Raw genomic sequence first — 18,737 nt, 5'->3', positions numbered from 1 at the left:
TGGATAATGATCTCTGCTACCTCTGTGACCGAAAGCAGGGGATTCAAACTGAACAAGAGGGAGCTGGAAGATGGCAACATAATCATGCAGAGAAAATATTTGTGGTTTCTACTGTGCGTTTCAAGAAAGCTGAAGTCGGCGACACTGTGATGGTTCGGATCCCTCCTGTTGATCGTGGACGTGCAGAGTTCACTAAAGCAAAGGCAATTGTACTTCCAGTAGGTGAAAGTGGGACGTACAAATTTGGGAAGAAGCACGGAATTTTGAAGAAGCTTAACACAAGAAATCCGTTCACTTCTTGTGAGCAGCAGTTCCTGTCTATTGACTACGTGCCTCAGGAAAGGGAGATAAGCCTCCGTGAAGCAGGCAATGCAGACTCCATGGGTCATGGGCAAAGTTTTATAAGATATACCTGCTCCATGTTTTGCAAAAACATCCACTGGAGATGTTAAAGAAACAATGTCTGCAACAGCCGATGCAAGTACGGTTCTGCTTGTGAAAACAAGTAGCTGTAACCTTTCTAAAACGGCTACTTTACAATATAATTACAAGAATATTATATAAAGCAACTACTTACTACATACTAATTCACCAGTCACACCAGCTAAACCAGTACATAAACCGCTCACACAATGATAATATTAATAATGATAATAATAATAATGAAATAATAATAATTGTGGTTATATTGTCATTTGCAGATTGACTGACTAGATTATTGGTGATTTTTGCAAAATACTAATTTTTCGTGTCTTGCAAAGTAGCCAGACATTTTTGCAAAATATCCGTTTTCGCGGGGGTTCAAATGTATTCGAATACGAATAACGAATACGAATACTCCATCCCTGATATATGCACTTAAAAGATTTATTTATAAAAGTAGACAGGATGATCCAGCACTCAAACCAGGCAGAGAACCAGATGGAGAGATGAAATTGGAGCAGTTAGCTGAGTAGGATGGAATGCACTTACAGCAGGCAAATGTAGGACGTTGGGAAAGGCCTTTGACATACATTAGTATGGGTGAAGATGATTCTCTCTCTCTCTCTCTCTCTCTCTCTCTCTCTCTCTCTCTCTCTCTCTCTCTCTCTCTCTCTCTCTCTCTCTCAATCCGGCCTGAGCGGGGCTCGAACCACCGCCTGTTTGGCCGTGAAGCCTTGCAGCGCGGAGCTCTAACCGATTGAGCTACCGGAGTGGTGTGTGTGTGTGTGTGTGTGTGTGTGTGTGTGTGTGTGTGTGTGCTTTGTTTTGATCTGTCGCATTGCGTTCTATTTACCCAGAGCAAATCCAGATCAGATTCAGATCCGAGCTAGTGATCTAGAGCTGATCAATGTTCTAAATAGAAGACGCTTTGCTCAACAATCATTATTCAGTCGAACAAAAAGCCCAAAACTGTTAATGGATATGTATACGTGGGACACGGTTAAAACGAATCGTTCCCTCGAACCGGAAAGTACAAAACGTATAAGACCCGGTCGGAGTCTTTTCGGAAACAAGGTTCATACTGAGATGCTCTCTATCGTTGTGCTTGAAGTGAAAGGTTTCTAAATAGTGGGTTCTTTCCGTCATGGCATGGATCAGAAACCTGCACATGGCCCAAGTCTCCGAAAAGGAAACTGGGTGTAAAAATGGGTATGAATAAGTCAATGCAAGGAGTCACTGTAATAGATAAGACAATACAAACTCATAATGAAATTAAAAGTAGATATTTACAATTAAGAAACAGAAATTGGACTTATATGTTTGAGAGAAGACAACAGATAAACAGAAAATATTAATATATGTACTGGGAACTACAAAAAGACCCAAGGGAAGTTCGTTTACCAGATCGGGTAAGGAAGTTAAGAAGCACGGAACGTTTACATCGATTCGGAACTCTGTGTGTGTGTGTGTGTGTGTGTGTGTGTGTGTGTGTGTGTGTGTGTGTGTGTGTGTGTGTGTTATCGAGTTGTGATATACAGAAAAGGAGTTATGCTCGTTTGCTGTCGTCTCTGTCTGTCTCTATCGGTCAAATTTAGCTTTAAACTTTTTTTTTTTTTATTCAACCTCCTGGTCCAGATTGTTCCACTGGTCAGTACATCAATTATGAAAGGTGTGTGTGTGTTTACCATTACTAGTCCATCATCAACCATAGCAACATAAAGAGGCAGCGCTGTACCCGATGACGGAAATACCCCGACCATTGCATAACTTTGCGGTGACAGTGCGTTATGTTGATGGCGGAGGGGGAGGCGGAGGACGGGCAGGACGCGTACCTCAAGGCTGGACGAGGGGCCGCCTTTGTCCTTCCTGACTGTCAGCGGTGATGGTGGGAATCTTCCTCATGGGTCTCTCGGGCCTCCTGTGATCAGATCCTTAAGCATGTTTTTTTTTAAAGTCATGGCTGAGACACAAGACGCGGCGTAACTGTTGCATTATTCATTATATGACCCAGCACAGACACCCCGCCGGTACAGGAGAGGTGGTGAAGGTCACTGCGAACACCTGTGCTGCCCGTCATTAATTATGTTTATTTAGGTGCAGTTCCGCACTCCAGCACAATGGCTTCGTTACTGCTACAACAAACAACTCGCTACGTTTGTTTAGTTTTCCACAAAGCAGGAAAGGCTATACAAAAGCTTATGAGAAGTTGTTTGTTCATGCCACGTAAAGAGCCCTTGTGGGGGACTCAGGAACTGGCCCAAGGCTTACGGCATCATCGGTCGTGTATGCTCAGCAACACGCAGCATTTTTTTCCTTCACTTATATTCTTTACTGTTTGAAGATATATATAGTAGAATTGTAATAGATAGGTAAATTAATGAATAAATAAACTAAGAAGGCAGCAAGCGGTAGGTCATTGGGTTCTCAAGGAGTCACGAGCTGACTCACCGTATAGAAATAGTATTGTGACACAACGAAGTATATATACTCTTCGGGTTATGGGCAGCGGGGATGAGGGATGCTTACTCATCTTTCCTCGAGATTAACTTCGAGATCCATTTGTCCGCGGTCCGTGACCCGTGTCCGCGTCTGCGTCCGTATCAGAGTCCGTGGCATAGTCTGCAGTATTCAATTATGTATCTAACCTCAACTTCCTGAACTTTTGAGGCAGGCCGATGCTAAAGAGAAGTGGTGCAACTACTGCCACAGCCATAGCCGTGGTAGAATCCGAATGCTTCTCGATCTTTTCCAATATATCCGATTTTTCACTGACACGGATACGGACGCAGACGCGGTCACGGATCGCAGATCACCAACAAATGGATACCCGGCTTAACTTCTCTCTATTGTTAATAATCACCCGCGTCCGAGGAGGGTAATAATGTTTTCGTCGTTTTCCGTCACTAGGTTTGTCAATGCATATGAGAATTGGTCTGTGTGTGTGTGTGTGTGTGTGTGTGTGTGTGTGTGTGTGTGTGTGTGTGTGTGTGTGTGTCATTTGACTTGGAATTTTCCTCCAGCATATCAGATTTCTTCCCGAAAGCTGCGGGCTGCAAATCTACTCCAACAGTTGGCGGGAAAAGTGCTGGAGGCGGGCGGTACCGCCGATTAATTGGAGGTTGGAGGATAAATAGCCAAGTGTGATACCCCCTTAAGCCTCAGTCGTCGAGGTTTGATATCCTAACTTTTGCTGGATGTTCGTGGCAGCGTTATTGACACAAGAATATTTAGTTGTAATCCTAAGGTGCGTCCAGACGACACCTTGTTCGTTCAGTTGTAAGCATACCGTTAGCACAGTCAACAGCGCAAATGCTGCATGCACTTGGCACACGCTCCCTTTCCAGGTGCATGTTGTTTCTCCGCAGGGACTTACAACAGGAATGAAAATCTCCGTGCGCCTAGGTTTTTTTTATTATTATTACTTATTTTTCATTAGTAGTAGTAGTAGTAGTATTTAGTTAGGGTTTTCTCAGGGCCTCTCGTTATTGTGTATTTTTTCTCCGCTTCTCGACATTTTTCACTTGGCTAGAGAATGAGGCCTGGGCGAGCAAGAGGTAATACTTGATCACCTAGAAGTGGCCGTGGTAGCAAGTATGTGTTGCAAGCTTCTGCATCTTGCGACAGGCAGCCCACGGAAGGATTTTAGAGAATATTTGTTATCGGGGTAAGGCGTAAAGGAGCGTTATAGCAGTCCAGCCTGAACAACCACCTTTGTTATGTACGCGACGCTATACACGCCTGTCGCAGGGCTGGTGGTCCACTATGTTCTTATGGCTCAGTTTACCCCAACTTCCCCCATAATGCCTACTCTTGCATTTTATAAGTATATAAAGAATCCTTAAAATGTATAACGTGTTGTGTGAGAGGGACAGGCAGGCCTGGATGAAGCGTGAAACTAACAGATCTGTCAAGTGGAGCAGAGCATCCTTAAGGGGCTATTACACTGGGCAAATTTTCCGTGGATCTTCAGTCAAACCACGATTTCCGCTGGCGTGGTTCTCATATTTCCGTGGTTTTCTGACGTGTCCACGATCTTCCAAAGGTAAGGTAGATTTCACAGAAGGACGACGGTATTACTCACCATCATCATCATCAGCAACAGCAATAACAATAAACAAATGAGAACCACGCTAGCCGAAATCGTGGTTTGACTGAAGATCCACGGAGACTTTGCCCAGTGTAATAGCCCCTTTAGCCACTTCACAACGGCAGGCCTCGGCGTGTGCCATATAGCTGCCCGCAGAGTGCGTCCTGGACGATCCATACATGTCGGCAGACGGCGTCCATAGTCATGCATGTACTCAGGGCGTAGACGATATTTGTTCCTTAAAGAAGAAGATATTTTCCGCACTGAGCGATGCGCAGTGTCCTCCCCGACCTGAGACATGAGCGGCGAAAAGTAATCCAATCATGTGCGTGTCCACGATTGGTCGCGGCTGTCGGCAGCGGCGGTGCGTGCCATTGTGTGCCGCGCGTCGCGTCGACCTTCCCGGGACGCCGCACGGGGGGCGCCGCCACCTGCCGGAGGTAATGATGAATGTGGGCGTGTACAGCGGCGGTCTGGCAACACTGCTGACCCTGCGGTGTGTGTGTGTGTGTGTGTGTGTACAAACCTACATAAATACATATATACATACAGACATTAATATATACATACACGCATGTATACATAGATACAGCTCTGTAGTGCAGTGGTTAGCACGCTTGACTCACAACCGAGGTCCCGGATTCGATTTCCGGGCGGAGTGGCGGATGGGCGGTTTCCTTTTAATCCGTACCCCGTATTCACCCAACACTGAATGGGTACCGGGTATCAGTCAGGGGTTGTGTCCCGCCTCCCGGGTGTGTGGGTGTGATGTGAGTTTCCAGACGTACCCAAAGACCCGTCACTCCAGCTCCAAGCTCATTCACGGTGTGTACTGGCTAGGGATCGCGAGTCCAGCGCGTTATCAGACCATGGGGAATTGCATACATTCAAACATATGCATTTTGGCAGAAAGTCTTTCAAAAACGACCCATAAGATAATTATGAATGCCATGAATGTACTGCGTACAATCGTAGGTTGAAGAAAGCCCGTGAAGATGAAGTAACAATACATTGTTTATCAAAACCCAGACCGTTCGTAAGCGGCGTGGCGATTTTGTAAGCTCTTCCGCTTCACAGTAAATCAAAGGACAATGGGTCTTATGTGTTGCGATATTCTATTTTTTCCTACTGTTTAGTGAAGGTAACCACCAGATCCGTCACGTTCACCCGGCCTTATACAACTGTAAAAAGAAACCTAGGTCATAGCTGATGCATGCGTTGCACCCTGATGCATGCGTTGAAAGACTGATACATCATCAGCCTTAAGTATCATTGATACTTATAGTACACGTCTCCCTACAAACCCTTGCCTCTTTCTGGTCGTCTGTAGTCAAGGGGGACGACAAGCAGAAACTTGATTCACTGTTTGTTCACTACTAGATTCACAAGTTAAGCTCCTCGGTATACATACAACCCTAATACGTTTTGACGTTTTAACAGTCGACTAAGAAAACGATTACGTTATAAAGTAACCCGTTATTTAAACTTTGTCTCGTTTAGAGAAGTGTATATCTGGCACTTGTAAGCTTTTTTTTTCCTATCATGAAAATGATAAAGTGTATGCCCAGCAAAGTGCATGCGCACATTGAAGGGCCAGATTCTGTTGTGTTTTGGACAGGTTGGACACTTGTTTGTGTCGCGAAGCACTCCATGGCCTGCACATGAGTAACGTAATCTCCGTAAGCTGCTGTGGTCCTCAGTGTGACCCTCGTGCTGAGAGACATGCATTTAGGGGCGCATGAGTGAGTCCTGCTGGCTCTTTCCTTCCTTTTTATCCCCATCTTATGTTGCGTAAGGAAGGGATTCTTTTTTCTACCGTATAGAAGCGTGAAGGTGAGAGGCAATGCTGCTGGAGGATCTCTGAAATTACTAAAACTTCCGGTCACACATATATTACACGTATCTTTCACGTTTAACATAACATAAACAGACGTGTTCAGTCAGTCTTGTAACCTTGCTTTACATTTTTCATATTGATGCCACAAAAGGCGAAGACGGGAAGCTCATAAAAAATCATGCAGTCGTTTATGCTTATCTGAACACTCCAGGTGGATGTGATGCCAGAGTCCCTCTTAGAAAATATTCAACGCGATAGTATCTCCATGATAGCATTTTTTTTATTTTCTACGTTTTCGCCTATGGCGCCGGTAGGCTTTCTTGATGGGGCCTGATGGTCGACCCCAGCCCTTTGGAGCCCAGGCAAGTGTTTATAGTGGCGCCATTTTGCTTGGTTCATGCTGCCCCCTGGAGCTCATCAATGACCCTCTCTTTTAGAGAGAGAATCTAGATTCCGGGTTGATAGGTGGTCTTCTGGATAGCATGTTGGTAGTCTTAGGCCACTCGGCGGTGACTGAAAAATCTCTTGTGGCGCCGGGCGGGCTGCGAACCCGCGGCGTCCTGGACGCAGCACCGTCACACTAAACACTCAGCCACCGCCTCCCTTTATTTTTATCGGCGTCGCAGACGCCGATCAACAGATTGTCCATCTTCTTGTTGTTGTTGTTCTCCTCAAGTCGTTTTCCTGGCTTACCCATGCCTTGTAGACATGACATTGTAATATAACATTTGTTAGCCCTGATGAACCCTACAACATGACATTATAAACAAAGTCAGCTTTTTTTTAACAATCAATGACATCACCTTAGAAACAAAGTACGATACTACTACTACCAGTTTTCAAGGGAGAACGGGCCCTTCAAAACAATACAGCAGCAGCATTGAAGGTGATAGTAGGCTACCTATAAAGTAATGCACACTTTCCGGCATTATTTCCTACATAGCTCATTCACATAGGCATTCTAAATATAATCACAAAAAAATATTTTCTACAGCAACTTCATACAGGTAGGAATCATTGTATTAAGGAGTAAGTTTTGTATTTGTGGCTTGGAGAGACGGGTGGTGCGTCGTCTGCAGCGTTCTCCGTCACCCGCTATCCCGCCAAGCGTACGTAGCCTACCAGCCCCTCTAATACAATGATTCTTAACACCTGTATGAAGTTACTGTAGAAGATAATTTTTGTGATTATATCTAGAACGCCTATGTGAATGAGCTATGTAGGAAATAATGACGGAAAGTGTGCATTACTTTATAGGTAGCCTACTATCACCTTCAATACTGCTGCTGTATTGTTTTGAAGGGCCCGTTCTCCCTTGAAAACTGGTAGTAGTAGTATTGTACTTTGTTTCTTAGGTGATGTCATTGATTGTTAAATTAGAGTGCCGTCATTCAATTAAATTACGAATATTTTTTAATCGTGAAACTAGCTAAATTATCTCAATCATATATATTTGGCACGTGTCGCTGAAACAATACATGACGTCATGAACAGCCAATCGGGTGAAAGGGGGGCGGAGCTTAGCCAGTATGGGGGAGGGGCTTCTCGGTGCAAATTGGTCAAGTTAATTTGGACAGACTATAGACTACAAAGAGAACACGAAGTTGTATACTTGTAAGATATATTTTCTTTTTATGATATCGTTGAGCTGCGCAGTTCCTCCCGCAGTCAGCGTCCCTTTCTGCTCCCAAATAACAGCAGCGCCTCCGTCTCCGCCATTACCTTTAGACTGCTATATTCTTCCCGGAGCTGATTCACGCTTAAAATTAAAATGTACGCAATTTGCAGCCGGAAATAGCCAGAGACGCAATTCGGCATATATTTTCGTTGCGCCTGCCGCTGCGTGTTTAGTTATGCTGCCGAGTACCAAGGCCGAGAGATTGAGGGAGGTCTTCCCACCAGCCGACCCTTGGAAAATATGATTACGTGTACAGTTTTGAGCGGGGTTCTGCTGACGTCACAGGGAAGATTCTTCTTCTTGTAACCCCATCGGCTTGGGGAAAGGTATGGGAGAGGATGGGTATCGCGGTAGAGAACGGAGTGTGTTATAGGGGTAACTTATCAACCAGAATTTCACCTAGTACGTATATTGTATGTACAATGTCAATATGTACATAACTGGAAGAGTTTATGGAATGAGACTCGTTTTAGAAGTATACGTACCATGTTGAACTTCCTACACCATACCAGTTAAGTAGCGAAATTTGCTTGACAGCCTCATGAATGAAGAAATAATTATCATTCACTTAACAGCATTTGAGAATATGATAAGTAAAAGAGAGAAGTATTAGCTTATCTCATTTATTTTACAAACTTTGATATTATCTTACTTTACCCTTCTTTAGTTGCGAATGTACGCAATGCAATTTGCAACACAGCCTCATAACATGAAGAAATAATTATCATTCATTTAACGGCATTTGAGAATATGATAAGTAAAAGAAAGAAGTATTAGGTTATCTCATTCATTTTACAAGCTTAGACATTTTCTTATTTAACCCTACTTTAGTTGAACTTTTTTTTTCCTATTTAAAATCCTCATTCTGAAAACCATTCGACAACTGACAAAGTATTTCACGGGAACGATTTTGCTCGGGACCCAGACCTTCGGGCGGTGACTTTCGCGCAGCTGCTGTGCGAACATGACATGCACTAATCACACGAGGATGCTACGTTTGATGCGCATTGGGCAATATTGGTCTTGACCTTGACTTTCAGGGACCGTATACCTACTTTCAAGTGGAAATAAATGTTGATAATTTCTGTCAGTCATATTATGTTTCAGTATAGTTATTCGTACACCGAAAACAAAAATGCATTTACATTAAATTCACACCTCACCCTTCCTCCCTCCCTCCCTCACCTCACTAAGATGAATGAGATGAATTTGAGAGTTGCTCAGTTGATTCAAATACGGCTGGAGATTTAAATGTAATAGTTAACAGTTTTAAAGACAGAGAAAGCAGAAGGTGAATGAATCACAAGTGCTCACGAGTAGTATTGTGGAGCGACAACATTGGATTGCAAAAGACTTATCAGAACCTAACTAGGGATAAATACGATATTTGCAAGGTCCCTCCCTACCTATAACTACTCGAAGTAGTATAAGTAGAGAGAGAGAGAGAGAGAGAGAGAGAGAGAGAGAGAGAGAGAGAGAGAGAGAGAGAGAGAGAGAAAAAGCGAGATCGAGCGAGAGCTATCTATAAATAAACAATCTATGAAGCTACATATAAAAATTCAAAGTAGTACAATAAAGTGGAGAGAGAGAGAGAGAGAGAGAGAGAGAGAGAGAGAGAGAGAGAGAGAGAGAGAGAGAGAGAGAGGATTGGCAAGACGCACTGGATGAAGGCCTGGACACACTCGTGGTAGCCCTGGATATTGCTGGAGCCTTTGACAGGGTTTGGCACGCGGGGCTCATTGAGAAGCTTCGCGCCAAAGGTGTCCAGGGTGCCCTACTGATGCTGCTCAAGGATTACCTCCAGGGGAGGACCCTTCAGGTGGTGATCAACGGGCAGTCATCAAGGCCTTCACCAGTGCATGCCTCAGTTCCACAGGGTTCCGTGCTTGGCCCAATCCTGTGGAACATATATATCGACGATCTCCTCCGGCAGCTATCGGCAGTGTCAGCGTACTCCGATGACTGCACACTCTCCCGCTCCTACTGCCGCCCCGACAGCCAGCGCGCCGTCGAGGAGATCAACAGGCAGCTCAGTCTAGTGGAGCAGTGGGAAGAGGAGTGGTAGGTCACCCTCGCCCCGGAGAAGACGCAGGCCATGGTCATCTCACGGTCCCCAGACGCCTCTCGAGCAGTCTCAGGCCAGCTGCGTCTTGGAGGCAAGAGTCTGCCCCTCCAGGACCACATCAAGGTCCTGGGAGTGACTGTGGACCAAAGCCTGCGCTTCGACCTCCACGTCCGAGCTGTTGCCCGCCAGGCCTCCCTGCGAGTCTCTGCCCTGCGAAGAGTAGCGGGATCCCTCGACCCACGGGGCATCCTCACTCTCTTCAAGGCACAGATACGTCCGTATCTGGAGTACGGTGCCCTGTGCTGGATGGCGAGTGCTGCCACCCACATGCAGAGGCTCGACGCAGTGCAGCGACGAGCACTGCGTCTGGTGGAGGCCAGCGAGCACCTGGAGGAGTCGTCTGCCACTGTGACATCGCTGGAGCACCGCCGTGATGTCTCAGCACTGGTGGTGTGTCACAAAGCCCAGGTGCAGGGGGTTCCCCACCTCAGCAGCTTGAGGCTCCCTCCACGCGCTGCTCAGAGGTTCACCCGGACTACACTCTCTGGTGACCAGCTCGTGGAGGTGCCTCGATCACACTCCAGGCAGCACCAGCGCACATATACAGCCAGGACCACACGCCTGTGGAACATGTTCACGGCAGCCACTCCCCAAGTGGAGAACATGAGCACGCAGCAGGTAAAGCTGGCTGCTCACAGGTGGCGTGAGGGACACCCAAGTGCGCTAGTGCTATAAACTATAAATATGAAGTGACAAACTGACGTTATTCCATATTGTTTTTACATGTTTTTCTTTACTTTTTCGTATTTTGTATTTGTATGCTTGAATGTTTCAAACATTCGACAATTCAATTTGTCCCATACACAGGCTCTTAGAATAATTATACCTAAAAAGTGTAGTTTTGAGCCTCCTTTTTTTGTAAAAATTTGTTTAAATAAAAAAAGAGAGAGAGAGAGAGAGAGAGAGAGAGAGAGAGAGAGAGGGGCCGGAGAGGAGAGGCGAGGCGAGAGCGACGTCATTGAGGTGGGAGGAGCAGTTGAACCAGCCGGCCAATCAGGGTAAAGTGAGACGCGCGGCGGGCTACCTGTGCAGCAGAAAATAGCTCCAGCCTACCCGTTCTAATACCCCCTCTGGTTCATGAGCACGAGTCCACTCCGTGAACTTTTGTTCACGGAGTGGTCATGCTGCACCAAAAGCATCCCCGTGAAATACCGGCTTAACACCAGCCCGCGCTCTGCGTTGGTCCTGTCTTCCTTGGAGAGTTCTGTCTGTCACATGTCAGCTGTGAACTGGCGGGTCATCTGCCCTCGACCCCTCGCTCTCTCTTCCCTGTAACTTCAGTCTTAATCCTCTGTTCACGTACTCTGAGGCTCAGGCGAGCGAACGGAAGGGGATGAGGAGACCTTCATTAATTAAATGGTCTTGTCGAGCCCTTTGGACGCGCTGGAGTCGTAGGCGCCGGAAATAAATAAAATAATAATAATTAGAATGTTTGGTTAGTAGATAATGCGTAGGCCCTTCTGTTCCACCTTATATTACCTCCTCTCCTCCTCATCCTTCTGCTCTTCATGCTGGTGATAGCAATAATAGCAGTAGTTTTTTTTTTTTTTTTTTTTTTTTTACAGCAAAGGAGACAGCTCAAGGGCACAAAAAAGTAAACATTAATAAAAAAAAAGCCCGCTACTCGCTGCTCCTAAAAAGAATCCAAAGAGGTGGCCGAAAGATAAGTCAGTTTCGGGAGGAGAGGTGTCCTGATACCCTCCTCTTGAAAGAGTTCAAGTCGTAGGCAGGAGGAAATACAGATGAAGGAAGATTGTTCCAGAGTTTACCAGCGTGAGGGATGAAAGAGTGAAGATGCTGGTTAACTCTTGCATAAGGGGTTTGGACAGTATAGGGATGAGCATGAGTAGAAAGTCGAGTGCAGCGGGGCCGCGGGAGGGGGGCATGCAGTTAGCAAGTTCAGAAGAGCAGTCAGCGTGGAAATATCGATAGAAGATAGAAAGAGAGGCAACATTGCGGCGGAATTTAAGAGGTAGAAGACTATCAGTATGAGGAGGAGAGCTGATGAGACGAAGAGCCTTTGCCTCACTCTGTCCAGAAGAGCTGTGAGTGGAGCCCCCCACATGAGATGCATACTCCATACGAGGGCGGACAAGGCCCTGTATATGGACAGCAACTGTGCAGGGAGAAGAACTGGCGGAGACGGTACAGAACGCCCAGCCTCGAGGAAGCTGATTTAGTAAGAGATGAGATATGAAGTTTCCAGTTGAGATTTTGAGTTAAGGATAGACCGAGGATGTTTAGTGTTGAGGAAGGTGATAGCTGGGTGTTGTCAAAGAATAGGGATAGTTGTTTGGAAGATTGTGTCGAGTGGATAGGTGGAGAAACTGTGTTTTGAGGCGTTGAAGGACACCAGGTTCTTCTTGCCCCAATCGGAAATAATAGTAAGGTCTGAGGCTAAGCGTTCTGCAGCCTCCATCCTTGAGTCGTTAAGTTCCTGAAGGGTGGGTCTTCTATTAAAAGAAGTTGAATAATGCAGAGTGGAATCATCGGCGTAGGAATGGATAGGACAGTTCGTTTTGGAAAGAAGATCATCAATGAACAACAGAAAGAGTGGGAGATAGGACAGAACCCTGTGGGACACCACTGTTAATAGATTTATGGGAAGAACAGTGACCGTCTACCACGGCAGAAATAGAACGGTCAGAAAGGAAACTGGAGATAAAGGTACAGAGAGAAGGATAGAAACCGTAGGAGGGTAGTTTAGAAAGCAAAGATTTGTGCCAGACCCTATCAAAAGCTTTTGATATGTCCAGCGCAATAGCAAAAGTTTCACCGAAACGGCTAAGAGAGGATGACCAAGAGTCAGTTAAGAAGGCTAGGAGATCACCAGTAGAACGCCCTTGCGGAACCCATACTGGCGATCAGATAGAAGGTCAGAAGTGGAAAGGTGCTTTTGAATCTTACGGTTAAGGATTGATTCAAAAGCTTTAGATAGACAAGAAAGTAAAGCAATAGGACGGTAGTTTGAGGGATTGGAGCGGTCACCCTTCTTAGGTACAGGCTGTGTGAAGGCATACTTCCAGCAAGAAGGAAAGGTAGATGTTGACAGGCAGAGGCGAAAGAGTTTGACCAGGCAGGGTGACAGCACGGAGGCACAGTTTTTAAGGACAATAGGAGGCACTCCATCAGGTCCATAAGCCTTCTGAGGATTGAGGCCAGAGAGGGCATAGAAAACATCATTTTGAAGAATCTTTATAACAGGCATAAAGGAGTCAGAGGGGGGATGAGTAGGAGGAATATGCCCAGAATCGTCCAGAGTGGAGTTTTAGAAAAAGTTTGAGAGAAGAGTTCAGCCTTAGAGATAGATGAGACGGCAGTGTTGCCGTCAGGACTGAGGAGTGGAGGGAAAGATGAAGAAGTGAAGTTGGAGGAGATGTTTTTGGCTAGATGCCAGAAGTCACGGGAAGAGTTAGAGAAAGCAAGGTTTTGACATTTTCTATTAATGAAAGAATTTTTGGTTAGTCGGAGAATAGATTTGGCACGATTTCGGGCAGAAATGTAAAGTTCATAATTAGCATTAGTTTGAAGGCTCTGGTATCTTTTGTGAGCTACCTCTCTATCATTGACAGCACGAGAACAAGCGTGATTAAACCAAGGCTTTTTAGCGTGAGGAGTAGAGAAAGAACGAGGAATGTATGCCTCCATTCTTGTTATAATAGTTTTAATAATAATAATAATAATAATAATAATAATAATAACTCTTTCGCCTCTGCTTGTCAACATCTAGGCTACCTTGCCTTCCTGCTGGAAGTATGCCTTCATACAGCCTGTGCCTAAGAAGGGTGACCGATCCAATCCCTCAAACTCTCGCCCTATAGCTTTACTTTCCTGCCTATCTAAAGCTTTCGAATCAATCCTTAACCGGAAGATTCAAGAGCACCTATCCACTTCTGACCTATCTGATCGCCAATATGGGTTCCACAAGGGGCGTTCTACTGGCGATCTTCTTGCTCTCTTAACTGACTCTTGGTCACCCTCTCTTAGCCGTTTCGGTGAAACTTTCTCAGTTGCGCTAGACATATCGAAAGCTTTCGATAGAGTCTGGCACAAGTCTTTGCTTTCTAAACTGCCCTCTTTCGGATTCTATCCCTCTCTGTTCCTTTATCTCCAGTTTCCTTTCCGGCCGTTCTATCTCTGCTGTGGTAGACGGTCACTGTTCTTCCCCTAAACCTATCAACAGTTGTATTCCACAGGGCTCTGTCCTATCACTCACTCTTTTCCTGTTATTCATCAGTGATCTTTCCATAACAAACTTTCCTATCCACTCATACGCTGATGACTCCACTCTGTATTATTCATCTTCTTTCAACAGAAGACCCTCTCATCAGGAATTACAAGACTCCAGACTGGATGCTGCAGAACGCTTACCCTCAGACCTTGCTATCATTTCCGATTGGGTAAAAGGAACCTTGTGTCCTTCAATGCCTCAAAAAAACAATTTCTCCACCTATCAACTCGACACATTCTTCCAAACACCTATCCCCTATTCTTCGACAACACCCAGCTGTCACCTTCAACACTAAATATCCTCGGTCTATCCTTAGCTCAAAATCTCAAGTGGAAACTTCACATTTCCTCTCTTACTAAATCAGCTTCCTCGAGGTTGGGCGTTCTGTATCGTCTCCGCCAGTTCTTTTCCCCCGCACAGATGCTTTCCATATATAGGGGCCTTGTCCGCCCTCGTATGGAGTATGCATCTCACGTGTGGGGGGCTCCACTCACACAGCTCTTCTGGACAGAGTGGAGTCTAAGGCTCTTTGTCTCATCAGCTCTCCTCCTCTTACTGACAGCCGTCTACTTCTTAAATTCCGCCGCCATGTTGCTTCTCTTTCTATCTTCTATCGATATTATCATGCTGACTGCTCTTCTGAACTTGCTAACTGCATGCCTCCCCCCCTCCCGCGGCCCCGCTGCACACGACTTTCTACTCGTGCTCATCCCTATACTGTCCAAACCCCTTATGCAAGAGTTAACCAGCATCTCCATTCTTTCATCCCCTTCACTGGTAAACTCTGGAACAGTCGTCCTTCGTCTGTGTGTCCTCCTGCCTATGACTTGACCTCTTTCAAGAAAAGTGTATCAAGACACCTCTCCACCCGAAATTGACCTCTCTTTTGGCTACTCTTTACTTTTTACTTTTGTGGGAGCGGCGAGTAGCAGGCTATTTTATTTGTACTCTTTTTGTTGCCCTTGAGCCGCATCCTTTGATGTAAAAAAAAAACTAGACGCATAGCACTCGGAGAGTGCACACCTCCGCCAAAGATCGTCCTGAAAATTGGTATGGGCATCAACTGTGATCCTATGCATCATATGGAACCATTTGTCTCGAGATTTGATGAAATTTTTTTTTCTCTTTTTTTTTTTTTACTTTGACCTTGGGCGAACTTTTCGAGGTCAAGGTCATAGGTCAAGGTCAAGGCCATGCAAGGTGCATCATATGGAAGCATTTGTTTCGAAATTTGATGAAATTCTATTTTGGGGGAAACTTTGACCTTTGGCAAAATTTTCGAGGTCAAAGGTCAAGGTCAAGGCCATGCAAGGTGCGTCGTTCCATGAGCTAAAATATGAACCAAGTCTGAAGTCTCTACGATGAGGAGAACCGAAGTTATGGCCAATCTTACGTTTTGTGCGACCTTGACCTTGACCTTTGACATCAAAAATTTAATGGGTCCTGTTCTGGATGGACACGAAGCTTCCCTGAAAGATTGGTTGAGATATCCGCAAAATTGTGCACAGGTGACTGTTAACGAACAAACAAACAAATTAGACGCATAGCACTCGGAGAGTGCACACCTCCGCCAAAGATCGTCCTGAAAATTGGTATGGGCATCAACTGTGATCCTATGCATTATATGGAAGCATTAGTTTCGAAATTTGATGAAATTCTTTTTTTTTTCTGGGGGGGGGGAATCTTTGACCTTGGGCGAACTTTTCGAGGTCAAGGTCAAAGGTCAAGGTGAAGGCCATGCAAGGTGCATCATATGGAAGCATTTGTTTCGAAATTTGATTTTTTTTTTTTTTTTTTTTTTTTTTTTTTTTTTTTTAACCTTGGGCGAACTTTTCGAGGTTAAGGTCAAGGCCATGCAAGGTGCGTCTTTCCATGAGCTAAAATATGAACCAAGTCTGAAATCTCTACGATGACGAGAACCGAAGTTGTGGCCAATCTGACGTTTTGTGCGACTTTGACCTTGACCTTTGATATCAAAAATTTAATGGGTTCTATTCTAGATGGACACGAAGCTTCCCTGAAAAATTGGTTCAGATATCCGCAAAATTGTGCACAGGAGACTGTTAATGAACAAACAAACAAACAAACAAATAAACATACTGACCGGACCTAAAATATAACCTCCTCCAGCTTCGTTGGCGGAGGTAATAATAATAACGATTACTCTAGTTTTTACATCATAACCCCGCGGTGCAACAGTTGCGTAGTTTCGGGAAAGTCTTTTAAGAAAGTGGCTGTAGTAGATTGTGCCTGCGCTCTTGACACTAAACGTCGACCTGCTTTGATATGGATAAGGTCTGAAGGGAAAGTATAGTAGTGAAAGAGACGATCTCTATAGCCTCGGGGATCAACAAAAGGAAACTGTGTCACGGCTAATCAAATTTAACTTTACCAGCGTGTATTAGAGATCAAACGCAAACTTGCTCGAATGCCGGACGGAAGGGAGAGTGTAGTAGTAGAAGTAAGGCCGTATAATATACATCATGGCAGGGACTGTGTGCTTGATTTGCATCAATGTGTATGACGTCAAACACAAACTTGCTTGTCTATGTAAAAGGAAGGTAGTAGTGGAAGAAGTTACATACGTATATGCTTGAGGAAGCAATATTAGATAAGCAGTGTCAAGATATATAAGATTAAGTTGCATCTGATTGCATGAGAGTAAGCGCTAACCTGCCTATACTGAGGTTATAACAGGTAAATCGATAAAGGGTCGCATATATTATAAGAAATAACTGACGTAAACTGTGTCGGGGCCATTTATGGGATCAAACGTAGACTTAATTGTTTGTAAATCAGAAAGGAAAGTCTATTCGTGGAAGAACGTTCGTGTATGCTTCAAGGCAGGATGACAAGCACATGGTCAGCACGTGTCATATGAAGTAAGAGTGCTAGTTATCGTTGAGGTGTTTCCTGTGAGAAACTAGTGCATGGCAATCGTTCGTCATAAGGAATTAAACAGAATTGCAGTTATTATAGATAAATTTATTTGTGCCAAGTGTATGTTCGAGGAGGTGCGTGGCGGGAGGGGCTGCAAGCATGGGTCCCTTCCAAGGATGGCGTAGAGTTGAGGCAAAAAGACGGAAAAGTAATATAATAAACAGACTGTCTGCGAATCCTAGCTTTCACTTTTTAAATGTCAGCGTAAGTCATTATGTCTTATCTTTCATCTATGAGAGTAAGGCTCCCCATGCACAGCCACCAAGGGATCGGGGAACCTGCGCCCATAACCTTCAGGGCAGTAGCTCTGTGAGTAGCTTCAGCGAGCTCCGCCAGAACAGCACTCAAGCACACCTTGGCACTGAATGTAGCCTTCCCTGACTTTATGCGTGCCATGAAATAGGACAACCATCTGAGGCGTTACTCCTAGATTATGGCCCCTTTCCATGGGCCGAACACACAGTATCAAGCATTTTTCGTAACAGGCAGTGCCCCCACCCCATCCTAACCCCATAAACAATCAATTTATTTCACGGTTACATGATGTCGATGGCGCCAACTTCGGTACTGGGCGTTCGAGATAATGCAAGGTGTCCCTGTTCTTTGTAGACTTTCATACTTTGCGTCAAATGGACTGGCGCTAACATTAAGGCTTGTAGCCATTATAAAGTCATCAGCTTCCCTACGGCGCCTAGTGTGTTGTATCATAGAATAGTATAGATAAATAAGTGTGTGTGTGTGTGTGTGAGAGAGAGAGAGAGAGAGAGAGGCCTTGACGAAGCGTTACATAAGCTGTCTCAGTGTGCGTGCACTTCCCCTCGCAATAATTAACATTCTAGCGTGCTCTTTTTCTTTATTTTTTTAGAACTAGTTGTAAAAGCTGCGTGCAGTTTTATCACAGCACTTCCTGTCATCAAGCGGTGTTCTTGGCGGCGGCCTCCGGGACCAAGGTGTCTACTGCAATCCAGAATGCACCGGTGTCCTTTTTCTTTTTTTCTTTTTTTTATTGCCTCTTGCTAACGTTTCCGGAGAAGTGACATAGTTTCGGTATATAATTCATTGACCTGAGTTTCCTCGGAGAGGTGTTTCACGATACTGCCTCGCACCAGGATCATTTTTATAGGCATGAAACGCTAGCATTCTGCCTAAAATTATGCCACCTTTCATCCTTCATGTGTTATGCAAGTCGTTAAATCCATGTGCGTGAACCATATAATCACTGCTCTTCCTTAAATGTACACAAGGATATCAGGAGGTTACAAGAGGCCAGTCGGTTGACAGTGACAACCAGTTATTTGTCGTTACATTTAAAACTTTTATTCGTATTTGCATTGATTACACAACAGCTGACTTGTTTCATTCCTCTACCACCATATTCGTAAACCAGCTTTCGCCTCTATTCTCCTTAGACATCAG

General features: G+C 45.0%; 1 long non-coding RNA gene across 2 annotated transcripts in view; it reads left to right on the top strand.

Moving 5' to 3' along the window:
- Positions 1 to 18,737, top strand: part of LOC126998967 (uncharacterized) — a 70,585-nt gene that overhangs the window by 29,974 nt on the left and 21,874 nt on the right. The gene's annotated exons all lie outside the window — the stretch shown is intronic.

This window comes from Eriocheir sinensis, chromosome 15 (genome assembly GCF_024679095.1).
Source record: "Eriocheir sinensis breed Jianghai 21 chromosome 15, ASM2467909v1, whole genome shotgun sequence".
Classification (NCBI taxonomy): domain Eukaryota; kingdom Metazoa; phylum Arthropoda; class Malacostraca; order Decapoda; family Varunidae; genus Eriocheir; species Eriocheir sinensis.
This window is presented reverse-complemented; position numbering and strand designations above follow the sequence as displayed.